Genomic DNA, 19,104 nt, shown 5'->3' with positions numbered 1-19,104 from the left:
CCAGAGGACTTGCGAGTAGTTGGCAGAAGCTATCAAGTCACACTGCGATGGCTCTCCTCCTTGTTTCCAGCTATGACGTTGTATTAAGAGAAGCTAGAAATACATTAAATATTTTTACAAAGCCAACTTTTCCATGAAAGCAATTCTGCAAGGAAAGATTATTTTTGCATCTGAAGCTGAACTCTTTAAAATAAATACATAATATCTAATAACTTATGTATAAAGCTCCATCCTAGTCATGACCACTGAGGTGCTTGTGGCACTGTAGAACATCAGAAAAACATGATCAAAACAAAAGGAACCAAACTTCACCCTCCCTAACGTTGAACCAAATACAAGTAATATTGCAGATGACAGTAATCATGGCACTGCATATATATTTTTAAATATAATTTGGGGATTAAAAATATGCAGTGCTCAGCCTAAATCCACTGTGTGTGTGTAGGGCGGGGGGTGTCTCTCTCACACACGCACCCCTATTTAGAATATATTTTGGCTTAACTTTGTCAAGACATAATTAATATATTCTCCCACTTGAAATCATCTCAAACCTTTATCATTTTGTCCTGGCTCCTGTGACTTGTCCTGCAGATTCCTGTGCCTATATGGCACCCTATTGAATCTGCATGAAACAAATTGCAGGATTGAGACCTTAAGCTTTTGCAGACAGCTGTATTCCAGCCTATGAATTTCAATGGCTCCATCCCAAAGCATTGTCATATTAATAAACAGCTGACATATTAATAAACAGTGAAAGGAAATATTAAATCATCAGAATGATTTTACTATAATCATATAATCACAAAAATTCCATCTGATCCATACTGCAGTTAAACTCTAACTACTTTTTTTTAATCCAGCCAGAACTACAACTTTCACAGTGTAGGCTTTTAAATATTTAAGCTGGGCATACAAAACAAGCGAGTAATAAGACCCCTCAGGCAACAGCTAAACCACCACCTTTTACAAATAGGTTAAATAGGTTAAAAGAAAAAAAATATAGGGGGGGAAATAATGGAAAATGTATAACAAATGTTAGGCTGTCATTAGTAGCAGCTGTTTCTGATAAGGTTCAGCTCTTAAACTATTAAAACTGGGAAAAACAGATTAAAGCTGTTGCTTTGATGCCTTAATACAGTATCTATTTAATTTGAGATTACATAGTTCATGAGGCATAAATCCCCAAATATTTTTGTGAAATCCTTTAACAGCCTTCAAAAATATATCAGAATAATTTGTAGAATTCACTCTCATGATCTCATTTTTAGACATATACCAATATGTAGCTGACTTGCAAGTGGAAAAGAATTGAGCATGGCTTTGGATTTGTACCTCTGGTAACCGCATTCACTCAAAGCCATGGGTTTCAAGCACGCTCAGCTGTACAGAGGACACACTGTAATGGGGAAAGTTCACAGTGGGCAGCGGGTGCCTGGGCAGATAGATATGAACACGTTCCATTAACAAATGGTTAGATTTGATTTGCATGTGTGCACTCCTCACTCTGCTTTGAAAACATATATTACAATATGCCGTCTGACTAATTAAACTCTGCATCATTCATAGAAGCAAAATACTGACATGGGATAGGAGAAGTATGGCCCCGATCCAAAGCCCACTCAAGTTAATTGAAAGACAATGGAAATCAATGGAAAGATCCTGAGCATTTTTAACGTGGCCAGCACTGTAGTGACGAAGGCATCATGTACACACATTAAAGAGCATAAATTCCAAACAAAAGAACACTGATCTCCATTTCATAATTTTTGCTGCCTTCTTTGGCATTTTCTAGAAAGGAACAAAAAAATGATAGCAGACTTCAGTCTAGCAGACAAAGCTGTAACAAGATGCAAAGTTGAAGCTAGACAAATGCAGACTGGAAATAATTTTAATAGTGAGGGTAATTAGCCATTGGAACAATTTAACAAGGGTTGTGGTGGATTCTCCATAACTGGCAATTTTTAAATCAGCACGGGATATTTTTCTAAAAGACATGTTCTAATTCAAACAGGAATTAATTCAGGGAAGTCCAAATGCCCTGTGTTATCAGACTAGATTAGCGGTGCTCAAACTTTAGCAACCCAAGGATCCCCATTTTAAGATTTTTTGTGGACACCCAAACTCCTCACTCCACCCAAGACCCCACCCCTGCCCCACTTCTTCCCTCCCCTGCTCCACCCATGCCCCCCCTCTTCCCTGCCTCTTTCCTCCCCATCCCCCAAGCGCGCCTCGTCCCTGCCTCTGCTCCGCCCCCGCCCTCCCCGTGAATCCAACACGCCACTGAACAGCTGTTCTGCAGCATGCAAGAGGCAGTGAGAGGGAGGGGGAGGAGTTGATCAGCGGGGCTGGTAGCCCCGGACATGACTCGTGGACCCCCTGGAGTACCCTTGTGGACCCCGGTTTGAGAAACCCTGGACTAGATTATCAAAATTGCAAAAATAAGTGGTATCTTGTGCTCTGAAGGTGGTGGGATTTAGGCTCACTCATCTCTGGTGGCAGGGAATGCCATGGTTGAGGCCCATGCCTGAGAATGCCCATTCTCCAAATATGCTCTTGGGCTCTATCACTGTAACATCCTAGTTGACGTAAGTTTTTGTGGGAGAATATTGGGAAGGGAGACTGTATCTAAGGAAGCTATGCCCCAGCCCACTTGAAGGATTCTTTTTAAAATCTTCAGGAAGATCTGGAAATGGATTAAGAGCCAGTGCAGAGTGAGGGAAACTGGTATGATATACTCTGCCCAGAAAAACCACGAGGAGTACTTGTGGCACCTTAGAGACTAACAAATTTATTTGGGCATAAGCTTTCGTGGGCTAAAACCCACTTCATCAGATGCGTGGAGTGGAAAATACAGTAGTAAGATATATATACATAGTACATGAAGAAGTGAGTTTTAGCCCACGAAAGCTTATGCCCAAATAAATGTGTTAGTCTCTAAGGTGCCAAAAGTACTCATTGTTTTTGCTGATACAGACTAACACGGCTACCGCTCTGAAATCTGCCCAGAAAGTGGACCTGTCTGTTTGACCAGCTGAAACATCTGTGTGTGTTGGTGGGTGTCTGTTCATGTGTATTATATATAAGTACATATGCTGTACAGAGGGAATATACTAAGACTTTCTTTAAATCCTGTATTTGTTAATTTACATATGTTGCTCATGAGTGGCAAAAGAAAATGCAGTGACAAGGGACCCAAACCGTCAGTCCACTCATGTAAAAAATAAAAAAATATTTCAAGGCAGATCTTGTTACTCAAAAATATACAAAAGCACATGGCCAGAGAGCCCTGTCCTCCTTAAAATTAGGGATGTTCCACTTTATTGCATTTTGAACATAATCTTTTGTCCTAAAGTAAATAGGTGTCCCAATATTTTTATAAAGCTTTCTTCAATAGCATCCGTCAGTGATTTATTACAATGCTAGCATCGCATGGAATCATTCTGCCCTAATCCTCCACTTCTAATGGCCTGTTTTTTAAATCATCCCCTATTTCTGAGCTCCTTACCTAGGCATGACTGTAAGAACCCCTCAATGCCAACAGTCAAAGAGTTCACTGTTGTGTAACAGCAACTCCTAACAGGCCTGACAAACTCATTACACCTAGCCCTGGTCTACACTACGAGTTTAGATCAAATTTAGCAGCATTAGATCAATTTAACCCTGCACCCGCCCACATGATGAAGCCATTTTTGTTGACTTAAAGGGCTCTTAAAAGCAATTTCTGTACTCCTCCCAAACAAGGGGATTAGGGTTGAAATCAACCCTGCTGGGTCTAATTTGGGGTAGTGTGTTATTGGCCTCCGGGAGCTATCCCAGAGTACTCCATTGTGACTGCTCTGGAGAGCACTCTCAACTCAGATGCACTGGCCAGGTAGACAGGAAAAGCCCCACAAACTTTTGAATTTAATTTCCTGTTTGGCCAATGTGGTGAGCTCATCAGCACAGGTGACCGTGGAGTCCCAGAATCGCAAAAAGAGCTCCAGCATGGACTGTCTCTGATTGCTGTATGGGGAGACGAATCCGTGCTATCCAAACTCTGTTCCAAAAGACAAAATGCTGGAATATTTGAAAAAATCTCCAAGGGCATGAAGGACAGAGGTTATAACAGGGACCCGCAGCAGTGCTGCATGAAACTTAAGGAGCTCAGACAAGCCTACCAAAGAGCCAGAGAGGCAAATGGCCACTCCAGGTCAGAGCCACAGACATGCTTCTTCTATGATGAGCTTCATGCCATTCTAGGGGGTTCCCCTACAATTACCCCACCCCTGTGCTTCCCTCCTCCCTCACCCCTCCCAGGCTACCTTGGCAGTTATCCCCCCATTTTTGTGATGAATTAATAAAGAATACATGAATTTGAAACAACGACTTTATTGCCTCTGCAAGCAGAGATAAAAGGGGAGAGGGGAGGGCAGTTGGCTTACAGGGAAGTAGAGTGAACCAAGGGGGCGGGTTTTCATCAAGGAGAAACAAACAGAACTTTCACACCGTAGCCTGGCCAGTCATGAAACTGGTTTTCAAAGCTTCTCTGATGCACAGCACACCCTGCTGTGCTCTTCTAACTGCCTTGGTGTCTGGTTGTGCGTAATCAGCAGCCAGGCAATTTGCATCAACCTCCCACCCCGCCATAAATGATATTGTGGAGCACACAGCAAGCAGTAATAATGATAGGAATATTGGTTTGCTGAGGTCTAACCGAGTCAGTAAACTGCGCCAGCGCACTTTTAAATGCCCAAAGGCACATTCTACCACCATTTATGCACTTTCTCAGCCTATAGCTGAACTGCTCCTTACTACTGTCCAGGCTTCATGAGCCATGGAAGCAAGGGATAGGCTGAGGTAGGTGCAACCACAAGATGCTGCCAACTGGGAAAGCAGCCTGAGGTAGAAGCCTCCAGCTGCTATGATATTCCAGGCAGGACTGAATCTCCATTAGATGAAACTTAAAGAAGAGAAAGACCTGGAGTCATTCCCATTTTTGTCCAGACACCCCCAACCAACCTAACCAAGGCTGGCCAGGAGCCCTCGACCAACCTAACCGAGGTCAGCCAGGAGCACCCACGGGATGACAATGATGGTTAGCAGTCGCATTGCGCCATCTGCCGTCCGCAAGGCAAGGCAAGGGGATGCTGCTGTGTAGCACTGCAATACCGTGTCTGCCAGCAGCACCCAGGAGACATACGGTGACAGTGAACTGAGCGGGCTCCATGCTTGCCGTGGTATGTTGTCTGCACAGGTAACCCAGGAAAAAAGGCAAGAAATAATTTTTTGCTGTTGCTTTCATGGAGGGAGGGACGGGCCCTGATGACATGTACCCAGAACCACCCGCGACAATGTTTTTGCCCCATCAGGCATTGGGAGCTCAACCCAGAATTCCAATGGGTGGCGGCGACTGCAGTAACTGTGGACACATACACAGTGCAATGCTCCGAAAGTCGACACTAGCCTTGGTACTGTGAACACACACCGCCGACTTAATGCGCTTAGTGGGGACACACACAATCAACTGTATCAAATCGATTTCTAAAATATCGACTTCTATTAAATCAAGCTAATTTTGTAGTATAGACATACCCCTAGCATGATGCTTTCATGGTATTTATCCATCAATGACGTCATGTAAGTTCTCTACTAAAAGCTTATGTCATACTGAGCCTTGTAATCATTTTGATATGGATAGATGTCATTTAAGGAGCTGTGTATATGTACTGAAAATATATTTCAAAGTCTACCAGCAACTAAAGAGAAAAACAGATTTCTTCCAGACAAGAGGTAAGATGTATATCTCTGTCAAAATGTAAATTAAGAGTTGAAAACCAACACAATAGCCATTTACATACTGAGTCACTACATTTTTTTAGTCTCTAAGGTGCCACAAGTACTCCTGTTCTTTTTGCTGATACAGACTAACATGGCTGCTACTCTGAAACAGGAAAGGAGCTCACCAGAGAATGAACCATGGGGAGTTGCCCTGTGTTTGGGTACAGACAATTAACTTTGGAAAATTTAAGGTCAAGACAAAAAGACACCCTTTTACCATGCACCCAAGGAAGTAATTGCAGGCAGTCTGATCATGCTCATGAAAATGGGATCCCATCCTGCCCTAGTTGGAAGCATTGTAAAGGACGTCTGGGTGAGATAGACTTCCTTGGACAGAAAGGTAGCCTGTTAAGTTTAATCTCTAGAAAGCATATTATGATTTTGTTTTAAAGGTAAATTGTAATCTTTGATAATAATCTTGTGATTGTTTGCACCATAAATATAAATCAGTGTTGTGGTATTATACAAAGAGCTGATCCTGAGCTGAGTCATTAAAGCTGATGTGTATAGTGTCCACTTAAAAATAGCAAACCTGGTATTTATGTGAGTGATCAGTGGATAAGAGACTGAACACTACAGGAGAACATTTCAAAGGGGCTCAGGGAATGAGGAGCATCTATTGTTAATCTGCAAGGTAAAGCAAGGGCTGGCTTAGCCCTGAGGAGAGTGCTTGGGTGGCTAATAGATTGGAGATGTCAGGAAACTGACATCCAGTTAAGCACAAACAAGTCTTCCTCTCACTGGAGCCAGGTGGGTAACGAGGTGACTCTCAATCCTGGGAACCCCGAGATCCGGCACGCGATATAAAAATAACAAAGAATCCTGTGGCACCTTATAGACTAACAGACGTTTTGCAGCATGAGCTTTCGTGGGTGAATACGTGGGTATTCACCCACGAAAGCTCATGCTGCAAAACGTCTGTTAGTCTATAAGGTGCCACAGGATTCTTTGTTGCTTTTACAGATCCAGACTAACACGGCTACCCCTCTGGTATAAAAATAGTACATTGTAAACTCTTTTCAGTTTTGAAAATTACCTTTACAATAATAAACTATAGGACACACGTGCAACTCCTAATAGTTTAGGGCGAGTTCAAATCCAGCAACTCAAGATCATAGATTAAATCTTGAATAGATTTTATTGTATTGCACACCTATGGAAAGCTACCTTTCCAATAACATGGTATGATCTTCAACTCCTGCAAGAGCAGGATGAGCTCAAGCAAGAACTAAACCATAGCATAAGAATATCCCCATTGCCCAGGTCCAGAATAAGATTCCAGTAAAGTAAAACAGTTAAAAACATGAGTAATCACATCCTTATTCCAAAAAGCACTTAAGCAAATGCTTAACTTAAAGCCTTTGAGTAGTCCCTTTGAACTTCAATGCGACTTTTCACATACTTGAGGTTAAGCACCTGCTCAAGTGCTTTGATGAATAGGGGTGGGGTTACCTATGTGATTAAAGTTAATCATTTGCTTAAGAGTTTTGCTAAATGTGTGCAGGGTGATCATGTCTCATTTTGCACACATGTCCTCCTCCCTGAAACCCCCTGCCTCCACCACCCAACTACAATACTGCAGGTCTTATGAACATTCTAGCCAGGATTTTCATGCTAGAGGGCAAAATTGCATAACAGCAACTTAATTTTTTAATGTAGCTGAATCTTCCTCTGCTTTCTAAAGCTCTAATAACAATGTATAAATAAGAATCATCAGAATGTTTGGTAATTGTTTGAGAGTGAGCCCACACGATTGTCTTGGTATCTTGACCAAGCCATTGGTAATATTTGTTTGTCTACACACAGGAATTTTGCTTTACTCTTGATCATTTTTAAAACTGCCTGCATCAGGATAAATTGCAGAGAAGCAGCAGGATGTGGCAGACAAATGTAAAGTCATTTTTTTCTTCCCAATGTGATACCAAAACCAGTGGGGCATAAACACAAGGCCAAGATAGAAAATAAATAAAAAGGCCTTCACATTTCCAGGGGAGAGGCAGGAAAAAGTTATCAGTCAGCCATTATTTTAAAAAAAATATTCTGGCTATTATCTTTTAAATATATATATTTTTAAGCTTGATCATAATGAGAGATGAGAAGTTTTCTACCCACTAAGGCAAAAAGTTAGCCTCTTTAGCCCACTGGAGTCAACAGAAATTACTAGGCATTTACCACTTTTGAAAACCAAGCCACAAAGGGTGGATCTTACAAAGTGCTGAGCACCCTTCCCTCAGGAGTTGCTCAGCAACCTTCGCCCCCATCCTTTCTTAGAATTTAAGGCCAGAAGGCAAAACTGTGATTATCTGGTCTAACTTCCTGTGTAGCACAGGCTGCAGGATTTCAGGGAGTGATTCTTGCATCGAGCCCATGACTTCTGGCTAGATCATCTGTTTTGGAAAGGCATTGAATCTTGATTTAAAGACCTCACATGACAGAGGCACCATCACATGCATCAGAAAGATGCTCCAGTGGCTAATTATACTCTTTGTTAAAAGTTTACACCTTATTAATGGCCAACAGGAGTTGAAGGCATTCAACACCTCCCAAAAGGTGCTCAATCCTTTGCAAGACTGAGTCCTAAGGGCCCAGTTCCCTTTAAACCAAACATCTCTGGAATCCTAAATAAAGAAATAGCTGGATACCCAATATTAAGGCTACTACAGATTTGTCCAGATCCATAATAAAATAGGGATATTCAAAATAGGTCCTATTCTGGACTGCCACTGAGTCACAGTAAATAATAAAATCTAGGCAGGTTGCATAACTTTTCTGTGCCACAGTTTCCCCATAGATAAAATGGTGGCAGTAATCTGTATCCTCTTTGGTAAACCACAGATTGTTCATCCCTGACTTGCATTACTTCAGTGGGACTCCTCAGATGAATGCCCTCACCCACACAGATAAGGGTTTCACAAATGAGGCCCTTGGAATGAAAGGCACTAGATATACAGTTGTAAGTGAAGTGCATTAAGATTGTTGATGCTGCAGAAAGCAAATGAAGGTGTACTGAATAGTTCCAAAGCAATATCAAATAAGTAGGGACAATGATGATGTGGTGCCTAAGCAGTGCGGTTCCCATACTGAGAAAAGAGAGAGACTGTTTCTTTGTACTGATTTAGAGGGAGGCTACCAAGGCACATCCAGTAAATTACTATTGTCCAGAATCATCTGAACAAGCATCTCTAAAAGGGGAATTTGATATAGCGGAGAAATACTGCAATGATTGTTATATAAGAATTGACTGAAGAGCAAGGGACTGTCTATGGAACTGGGGAGTGTACATCAGGCTGGGTAAAGCTTTACATGCTTTGTCAAAAAGCCTGAGGCTTTACTCTCTATTGGAATTTACTCTTCCAGATGGCTCAGAATGCAGGCTCTCATCTTGGCTTGTTCTGTTGGCATGTAATCTTTTCTAGCCTTATAGAAAGCACAGCAATGAACTGAAAATTTTATAAGAAATACAACTTTGGGGGGGGAATCAGCAACTCATATTAAAGAACAAGGTCTAGCTAAAAGAATGAAATTGAAGAGAAAGGCATTGGCAGTGAAAACAGGGAGAGAGCATGTGCAGAGCAGCATAAACAATTGCATTTTTGTCCTTTGTAGTTAACTTGATGCTATATTCAAACACACACACACACAGTTATTTTTAGCATCCAGAAAGGCCAAACAAAATGCTCCAGGCAGCTACACCCTTTACTGTCTTCAAAAATCATTTCTTTTTATTAATTTGATTCTTACCCCAAAAGAAGTGGAAATTTGTATTCATCTTTGTGTCTTTTCTCCCTGTGCCAACTTTCTGAAGTCTGTAGTTTGAAGAGAAAGATTGTACCCTAAGCCATACTCATCCTCAAAGTGTCTTTCCCCTAGAGAAGGATCGGTGTTTGATACATCTGATCAGCCTGACTAAGGGTTAGATTGTGTTCTGCGTTACGTAGCAAGGGAGTAAGGGAGAGCAGTCTCCTGTCCCCACTTCATTGTTCCACCTGCCCAGATATTGGGTTTGGAGCAAAGTGCAGCTTCTCCTTTCTAGATGCCGACTCTCCACATGAGCAAGTGGGCAGTGACAGGATGGAGTGGGCAGTGATGGTGTGGAGAAGGACAGGGAGCAGGTGGAGAGTGGCAGACAGTACATGACCACTCCCCCTCCCCTCACACGCACCAAAAATAGCTAGTCAGTCACCAATGGTGAAATGAGCTGTTTCCTTTTAAAGGCTGCAGTAACTTACATGCCCCTTGAGCAAGAGGGGAAAGGGAAAGGAGTATGATTCTGATTTGCATTTCTCTGATGGGCCTGCTGTTCAGCCTTGTCTACACGGGCAAGCTTCTGCACAGTAAAGCCGCTTTCTGCGCTGTAACCCCCAAGGTGTACACACTGCCAAGCCGCTTAGTGCACAGAAACTGTGCAGTTGCAGTGCTGTAAAAAAGCCCACCCTGACGAGAGGCGTGCAGCTTTCTGCGCCAGGACTACAGCACTGTGGCGCCAGTGTAGACGCCGTGGCGATTACAGTGCTGCGATTGGCAATTGACACGTTCTTATCAACCTCCTGGGTCCAGTCTGTACCTGCTGCATTCTACTCCTGCCCAGTCACAGTCCAGCCCTGCAGACTCCCAGTACCCACTGCACTCAACACCCATCCCTCTGCAGTTTAGCCCTGCTGAAGTACAGTACCCGCTGCGCTGTACTCCAAAGGAGAAGGTTGCATATGATACCTGGACATAAACAAATCTTTAACCATCCCGGGACCCCACCTCCTCCTGGGACCCTCCCTTCCCCCATCCCCCTCAGTGCTGATGTGGTTTTTTTTGTTTATCTCTCTCTCCTCCCATTGTTGTTTTTAATAAAATAATTGTTTAAAGCAATCTTTATTCCATTTATTAAAAGCAAACAGAGCCCTGCAAAGTAACAGGCAATTTTCTTAGATCTTCATAGTGCATCATCTGCACCAATCACAATCAGCTTCCTGAACAAGCCAGTGTTCCGAAAGATGCATGAGTCATGCACCTTTCCTGACCAGCCTGCGTTAATGCCTGTGAAACACCCATGGTGATCCACAAGTGCCTGGAGAACCATTGAGAAATACCCCTTCCAATTAATGTACTTGGTGGCTAGGTGGTCTGGTGCCAGAATGGAATGTGCGTGCCATCTATCGCCCCTCCACAGTTATGGAAGCTCATTTGTGCAAAGCCATCCACAATGTCATGCACATTGCACAGAGTCACAGACTTTCAGGGCAGGATGCAATTAATGGCCCTGCACACTTAAGTCAACAAGAGTCCAATGGTCAACTTTCCCACTCCAAACTGGTTAGCAACCGATCAATAGCAGTCTGGCGTAGCCAGCTTCCACAATGCAATCGCCATGCACTTCTCCAACGACAGGACAGCTCTTATTCTCGTGTCCTTGCATCGCAGGGCTGGGGTGAGCTCATCACACAGTCCCATGAATGTGGCTTTCCTCATCCAAAAGTTCTGCAGCCACTGCTTGTCATCCCAGATGTGCACAAGGATGTGATCCCACCGCTCAGTTCTTGTTTCCAAAGCCCAAAAGCAGCGTTCCACTGTGGTCAGCACCTCCATGAATGCCACAAGCAATCTCGTGTCATAACTACTATGCATGGAGAGATAAATATTGCACACCTCTTGCCTTTGTAGTTTAAGGAATAACTCCACTGCCACTCGTTAGTCAGAGCGAGCAGCATATTGGTCATCAGTGCAAGATCCTTTCCTGAAAACCGAAGAGGCAGAGCTCACAGTACACCCATTGCAGACGAAAGCACAGAGATTGCTGGGATGCGAAGCAATGCATCATGGGCATTGGGACAGGACCCAGGATGCCCTGCGACTCCCTCCACCTTCCCACAACTCTTAGTGGCAGAAGAGGAAGAGATGCTCTGTGAGAGAGCTGCCCAGAGTGTACTGCTCTGAATACCGGGGCAAGTGCCACAAGTGTGAACACGCTGTTGTGTAGGCAGCTGACAGTGTGAACACACAACAGCAGTTTCCCTTCTCTTTGAGCGGCACTGTAACTGCTGGCACTGTAACTCTGCCAGTGTAGACATACCCTTAGTGTGAAACAGTTACATGCCACCCTTGCTCAAGGATGATTCTAAAGGCTTAATCTAATTCTAATTAAAAATAGCCAATCTGCCTGTGGGTAGGTCATGAGTTTGCCAGGTGTCATTATGAAGGACATCATCTCAGGAAACATTCCGAAACTTCTCAGTAGCCAAACAACACTCTTGAATGCTATCATGTCACACCTAGTGATGGCCTCCTGCACTGATGTCATTCAAAATGGTCTTGTGAATTGTTTCAGGGGAAAAACAGATAATCAGACATCCAACCAACTCACTGGTCTGTGCATTCAGCGGCATTCAAACTTTTCTGGGCCAAGGAGCTTCATCTCTACTCCCTGCAAGGAAAAAAACAAAGGCAAAGACTGAGAAAATGTACATGAAATATAGTTCTAATTACCTCTGAACATTTTTATTGCAGTGTCAGAACCTTTTCTCTTTCCTATTTCTCATGCTTGATCACACAGAGAGAGACCAGTCAAAAGGGTTTTACTGCCGCTGTGTATCCAGAAAGGATTATCCCCCAAGCAAAAACAGCCAGGCTGAAATCCTGCACATCTGAAGGCAATGCGAGTTTTGACCTTGATTTCAAAGAGGCCAGGATTTCACTTCCCCATGTTTTAGCTAAATTACCCAGGTTTTCATTTCGTTCCAAGACTGCTAGTTTGGGTAGATGGTGATATTACATGCCTGTGAGAAACAGAAATAAAGAGAGTAGTAAATAAACTTTTCTCAATATTCTACTTGAGTTGAATTTGCCCATATCCCTAGAGGGGTGCAAACAATCTCTGTGGGTTAAAATCCCTCTGAGATCCCTGGGTGGGAAACCCATATCTTGGGTCTGGGCATGCAGAAGTAAGTAGGAGATGCACAACTGCTACTTCCCCTTCCTAAACATGTGGGTAGGAAATGGGTAAATAGGGATGGAATCTGACCCTCTGTCTTGGATCTGTCCCCCATTCCACTCCTCAGTTTGCTGGAATATTTGCTTTTGGTATATACAACTACCCCCTGGAGGGAGTAGTGGGTGGGGAGCATGGAGAGAATTGTGTTTCCCTGGGATGGTGCTGCAACATGCTGCTACTTAATATGAACTGACTATGTGGCACAGTCCAGCCCCAAATAATTAACTGTGGGCCAGATTTTGCCACTCTTACTTGTAGTGAGTAGTACCTTACTCCACAAGTTGTCTCCATTGATTTCAATGGGACTACTCAGGAGCAAAACAGTACTCAACGTAATGTCTTGTGTCTTTAATTGTGGTTCTTGTGGAATTAGACAGAAATTACAACTAATAGCAGGAGGAACGAAAGTTAACTTGATTTGGGTTCAGATGGGGCTAGTAAAAAAGTGAAAACTAAATTACAATTCTTGCTTATATGAAAAGCATATATTTTGACACTATTTTTAAGCCTATATTTTCTGAATTAGCATGCTTGTCCAATTCTGCTATGCTGACAGCACAAATGACAGCAGTGACAAAAAATAATACAGGCTGTTGCTATATATACGATATTAATCTTTAAGCTTCGCAAGCAAAGAGTTGTTGGATTCAGCCAATGCTACTTAAACTAGAAAGTAAAGACAAACTTGTTTCTTATAACAATGGCAGTTAATGCCTTCAACCATTTGGACAGAAAACAAATAGATCTGCCCGTCTCTTTCATACACAATCTTTATTCTGTGAAGTATTTTAAAAGGACTATGATGTTAGTAGGTCTACTACATACCTTCACATCATTTGGTCTCTGTAAACATACATATAGATGCCCTGTATGTGATGTCTATATATACACACAGGACACAACCAATATCAATTTATATATTTCACAAACTATAATAGAAGCTGACATGATTCTGCAGTTGGGGGGGTGTCATGAAACTCCACCTATGCTTCATAACTTAAATGTTTCCATCAGAGCTGTGGCCCTGATTCAGCAAGGTATTTAAACACACGGGGAACTTTAAGCACAGGATTAGTCTCATTAGCTTCGATAGCCCAGATTCAGCAAAACATCCTTGTTTAGGACAGCAGTTAAAAAAAATGTTTAAGTGCTGTCCTGGATGCGAAGGGATTTAAGCAAGTTCTTAAGGCCCAGATTACAAAGATATTTAAGTGCTACTGTTCTCAGCATTGCAATGCCTAACTGATCCACGAGCCTACATTTCATTTTCAGAAGTGATTTAGGCACTTAGAAGCCAAAATGCTATTGTCTAAATCACTTTTGAAAGTGCATCTTGGGCTCTTAAATCAATCAGCCATTGCAACACTGAGAGCATCAATACCTAAATATCTTTAAAATTCAGGCCTAACTATTTTCCTTAACAGGGACCAATTACTCAGGTGCATTTGATTTGATTGATGTGATTTGATGAATAAGGCTTTAGGGCCAGATTTCCAAAGGTGAAGATGCAGATGAGATAGGCACCTGATGGGATTTTCAAAATGCCTAGGTAGGTAGGCACCTAATTCCCATTAAAATCAATGGGATTTAGTGGACTAACCTGTTTAGGCATTTTTGAAAATCCCACTAGACACTCATCTGTATCTTTAAAAGCCTAAATACCATTGAAAATTTGGCCATTAGTTACTATGGGCCTAAGAAGAGGAGAAACATAGAGGGTCTAATAGAAGCCCCCAATGCTATCAACACGAGACATACATGTGGAATAAACAGAATGTGCAGGGTATTGTTCTGTTAAATTTGTATGTTTTAAAGATCTTCATAACTCACCTGTAGCTTTGATAGTCTAATAACTCTCGCCAATTGAGGACAAGAGCATTATGGTTTGCTCTTTTACAGAGCCAAATTTGAGGGACTATCTTCTCTAGAGTATTGCCATTGCTACAATTCAAAGTACTGAAATAATATTTTGTTCTTCAGACCATCTTGGCCTGATGTCAGTACTAAAGTTATTGCAATAGGTATAGTTATGGAAGGCTCAATAGCAATACAAATAAATAAATAAATAAGAATCACCATTCTCTGTATTCTTCTTGTTATTGAAGAAGCAAATTATACTGTAAATTAAATCTTATTTATGACATTTTGCATGCATATAGATCTTGGCATGAACTCAAGGGAGCATACTTTATATGAGCTCTGTAGTCCTTATACTTTTTAATTAATTATTCTTTGTAATTCAGAATAAGTTCCTAATAGATTCCTGGAACATGATGGTATCACTTAGGGATGATTTTAATACCTGCAATTCCCATGGTTGTTAATCAAAGACTGTTTAGTCTTTTAGATAAACTATCTGTCTTATGTTTAAGAGATTGAGATTAAGACTGCAAGAGAAAGTCTGCCTATTGACAAAAAAAATCAGCATTCTGGAGATCTCACATAAGAAACAAAAAATATTTTCTAGATTCTAAGATTTTTCATTTTCCATCATGGAAACAGTTTGCCATGAAAATAATAAAGATTCTCTACAAGATCAGTGAGAGATCCACCTGTTTATAACAGGAAAACATTGCCATGATCTCAACAAAAGCTGTTATTACTGCCAGAAATAGCCAAACTTTGCCTTATTTATAATATCCAAGTTCTTAAGAATAGACACAAAAATCTCAGATTTTAACCCAGAATAACTAGGAAGCACAAATTGTTAATTTTGCATGAGTTTAGTTTTAGGTTTAGAACTAAAATCTGTGTCTAATAAACATGCTGGACAAAATCTTAACCCTTTGAAGTCAATGGCAAAACTCCCTTTGACTTCAGTGGGGCCAGGAATTCACCCACTAAGCCTAATACAGTCTATTGTTTGCTGAAGAAGCAAAATACAAGTTCTGTCTGATTTTTATTAATCGGGTCCAAACAGCCTTGAACTTTGTTGGAAACTTGAAGATCTAAACGTCATGGCTTACACCCATCTTTATGCCAGAGCGAAACTAATCCACTCTGTTCACAACTATTTTAGGTACTTATACAGCACCTATTACAGACCTTCTGAGTACCTCACAATGTTGATCATATTTATCTTCACAACAACGATATGAGGTTGGGAAGTTCAACTATCCCCATTTTACAGAGGGGGAACTGAGATGCAGGGTGGCTAAGCTACATGCCCAAAATCACACAGGAAGTCTGGCAGAGCAGAGATTTGTACCCAAATCTTAAGGTAGTAACTTAAGCATTGGCCCATCCTTTGGCTCTCCCACCTGAGCCACTGGAAATCAGGGCAGGTATGCAGAAATAAGAAAAAGCAGCCAGAGCAAGAGCTTTTAATATATCCACATACCTAAAACAAACAAAAAAACCCTCATGAAATTAGGTTCAACCCAGGTCTCAGAAACTGGGTAAGGAGCCCTCCTTTCCCACAGGCAGTCTCTTCTCTTTCACTCATCAGTAAGTATTTTAAAATCTCTTTTTCATGGGGGGCTAATTAAAGTCAAGACATTAAGTGACTTACCCAAGGTAAGAGAAGGAGTCACTATCAGAACCAGAATTAGGATATGGGACGAACAAAATAGTCAGCACTTACATATTTGCATACTAGAGAATGCATGAGTGGCTCAATATATTCAAAATTATATATATATATACACATACACATACACACACACACACACATATTGTATGGTACAGAGTGCATTTTGAAATTCATTGCTTGGATAGCATTCACACTGGATACAGTTTATGCTTTTTTTGTTAGAAAATGCATGCACATTAAATGAGGAGTGCTAGCTCAGTACTCGGGCTGCCAAGCGAATGAAAGGATTAGCATTAATACACTTCTGTTTCGTAAGGACATGAATTGTACAGATATTTTGAATTTTCTTCATGGGAAAAATATGTCAAAATATTAATGTGATCCTAAAAGAAGTATAAAATGTCATTTCCCCCATCTCTGAAGGGGAGAAAGGTGACATGTCTCAGCTTGGAGAGCACACAGTACATCTACACTGCACACAAAAACCCAACCCTGCGACAGCGAGTCTCAAAGGCTGGGTCAATTGGTTCAGGCTTGCGGGGCTCATGCCATGGGATTGAAAATAGCAGTGTGGATGTTCCCACTGGGGCTAGAGCCCAGGCTCCAAGCCTCCCCGCTGCTGGGTTTCAGAGCCAGGGCGCCAGTCTGAGCGGGAATATCTATACTGCTGTTTTTAGTGCTATATCGTGAACTCTGCAAGCCCAAGTCAGGCTCCTGCAGGACTTTTTTTGCAGCATGGATGTACCCTAAGAGAGCATTTATTGTCAGCATTTTTTTTAAGGTTTCAGAGCTCTAATTTGATTTGTTACCTAAACTAGGCATTTTGCAGAACTGTCTTACTGGGCAGAGTGAAGCTAGTATAAAGCACATTTCCCCTCACGATCCCCCTCCCCCCTCCTGGACTCCTTTCTTGAACTTTCTGCTGACTTTGTGACATTTAATGTGTCAGGAGCATATTTGCAGAAGAATTGGGATACTGAAAATGGCTATAACAGCATAATCTACATTTTCCATAATTCAGCCATTGGCTTTGTTCTGGGGCATGATTGGAAAAGCAGCTTTCTCTCAAAGGAGAGACAGTGTGAGTCAAACCAGATGGCTGTTGACCTTGAGGCAAGAAGAAATGGGCGGGGGAGATGATTCTCAACTGTGCTACTCGTTGCTCCAGACACTGACCATATCTGAAACGCACCTAAATCTCCCTCACTCTGTGTGCAAGCTGGGAAACTCATGCTTTTGCCTTTAATATAATATATTTCATTTTCTTTAATACATGGCTTTAGATATTTATAAAGGTAAATATGTAATATGACAATGGGAGGAACAATGCACTTTATTTTCTTGTATTGTGGCTACGTGCTTTATACAAGTGACAGTGCAGTGAAGCTATGAGTGGCTTTGTGCGTAGTTTTTTCTTTTGACCTATCCTGCAAACACTTCATATTTAACAATCCACTAGAACTGTTTAGAAAAAATGCAGATGGAAGCATTTTCTGACAGATAATGCAGTTCTGATTAAATTATGAAATTGTGTCAATTTCAGCAAAAATTCATTTAGGAAAAAAAATCCAATAATTTTTAAAAAAGAACCCATTTCAACATGTCTGGAAGGAAATATTTCAATTTTTCATTTTGAAACAAATTTTCATTTCAATTTTTTTTAAAATGTATTTATTTATATTACAATATAATATAAAAAATTACAAGCTCAAATTGAAACAAAATGTCAAGGAGAAAGAAAAACATTGTGACTGCTTTGAAACAATATTTTTTAAAATTTTGCCTTTGCAGAGAATTTTGGAATATTTCAAAATCTCAAAATCCTCTGTGAGTTGAAATCGTCATCCTCTGGCCAGCTCTACTATTAATTCATTCGTTCATTTGTGTTATACTCATCAGTGTGACATCTGATTTAGGTCTGATCCAAAAACCATTGAAATTAATTGGATTAGACCCTTCAAGTCTGAATCTGCTCACCTTTAGTTAAGCAAATAGTCACAATGAAGTCAAGGAGACTCACTCACAGCAATTAGGAATTATGCCCAGTGGTGCTTTGATCCTGCAGTTGACTGCACACGGGTATACTGCTGTACCTGCATGAATCAAACAATCATAGTCAAGAAAAGAATAAGTGACAACTCGCGCACACACACACACACATATATTTGAAAGGAAATTGTATTATCATAAAATATGACAAATGAATATATTTCTAATTTCTTGGTCATGAAATAGTTGTGAATTTTAACTTGATTAAGTATTTTAGCTTTATCTGTAGTACCAAGGTCATCAGTTTATTCTGTCAATTTCAAGGCAGGTTCTGTACATTCTGTTCTTTATTTGCAGTAGTTCTAAAAAATATCAAGACATTTATTTTTCTTGAGATAAAGTATTGTTGTAGCATGTTGCAGCACTTTTCAGGAGAACAAAAATCTTTTGAGTTTATGCTACTTTAAACAGCATCAATATGTTGCATGAATATCCATAATATTGGTCAATGGCTGGGTAATTATAGCTGTATTCCCTTGTATAACTAATTCTATCCAGGATTTGTAATTCATTCACAACATTGCTTTGAACCTCTATTACATAATTTCTACTAACATTGGTATATATTATTTTGTACCAGGTTAATCTAGTTATTTATATGCTATATAGAAATGGAACAATCAGTGCAGGGATTTTATACATTTACTGAATCATAATTGTGCAATTTTCTTTCCCCGATTACTTAGTTCCCTGTGTTCTGATTGGCTGTACTGGATTTTTTTTC

The 19,104-nt window shown here is 41.0% G+C and overlaps 1 long non-coding RNA gene across 1 annotated transcript in view; it reads right to left on the bottom strand.

Annotated features, from left to right (window-relative positions):
* LOC120398471 overlaps positions 1–19,104 on the bottom strand; it is a 117,953-nt gene that overhangs the window by 64,617 nt on the left and 34,232 nt on the right. The window contains exons 2-3 of the long non-coding RNA XR_005594460.1: positions 18,309–18,424; positions 12,173–12,232 (exon numbers count right to left, since the gene is read on the bottom strand). This is a non-coding gene — a long non-coding RNA (uncharacterized LOC120398471). The remainder of the gene's footprint in view (positions 1–12,172; positions 12,233–18,308; positions 18,425–19,104) is intronic.

Source organism: Mauremys reevesii, linkage group 2, assembly GCF_016161935.1.
Source record: "Mauremys reevesii isolate NIE-2019 linkage group 2, ASM1616193v1, whole genome shotgun sequence".
Taxonomy (NCBI): Eukaryota; Metazoa; Chordata; order Testudines; family Geoemydidae; genus Mauremys; species Mauremys reevesii.
Note: the sequence above shows the minus strand (reverse complement) of the source record. Positions and strands in the feature narration are given on the sequence as shown.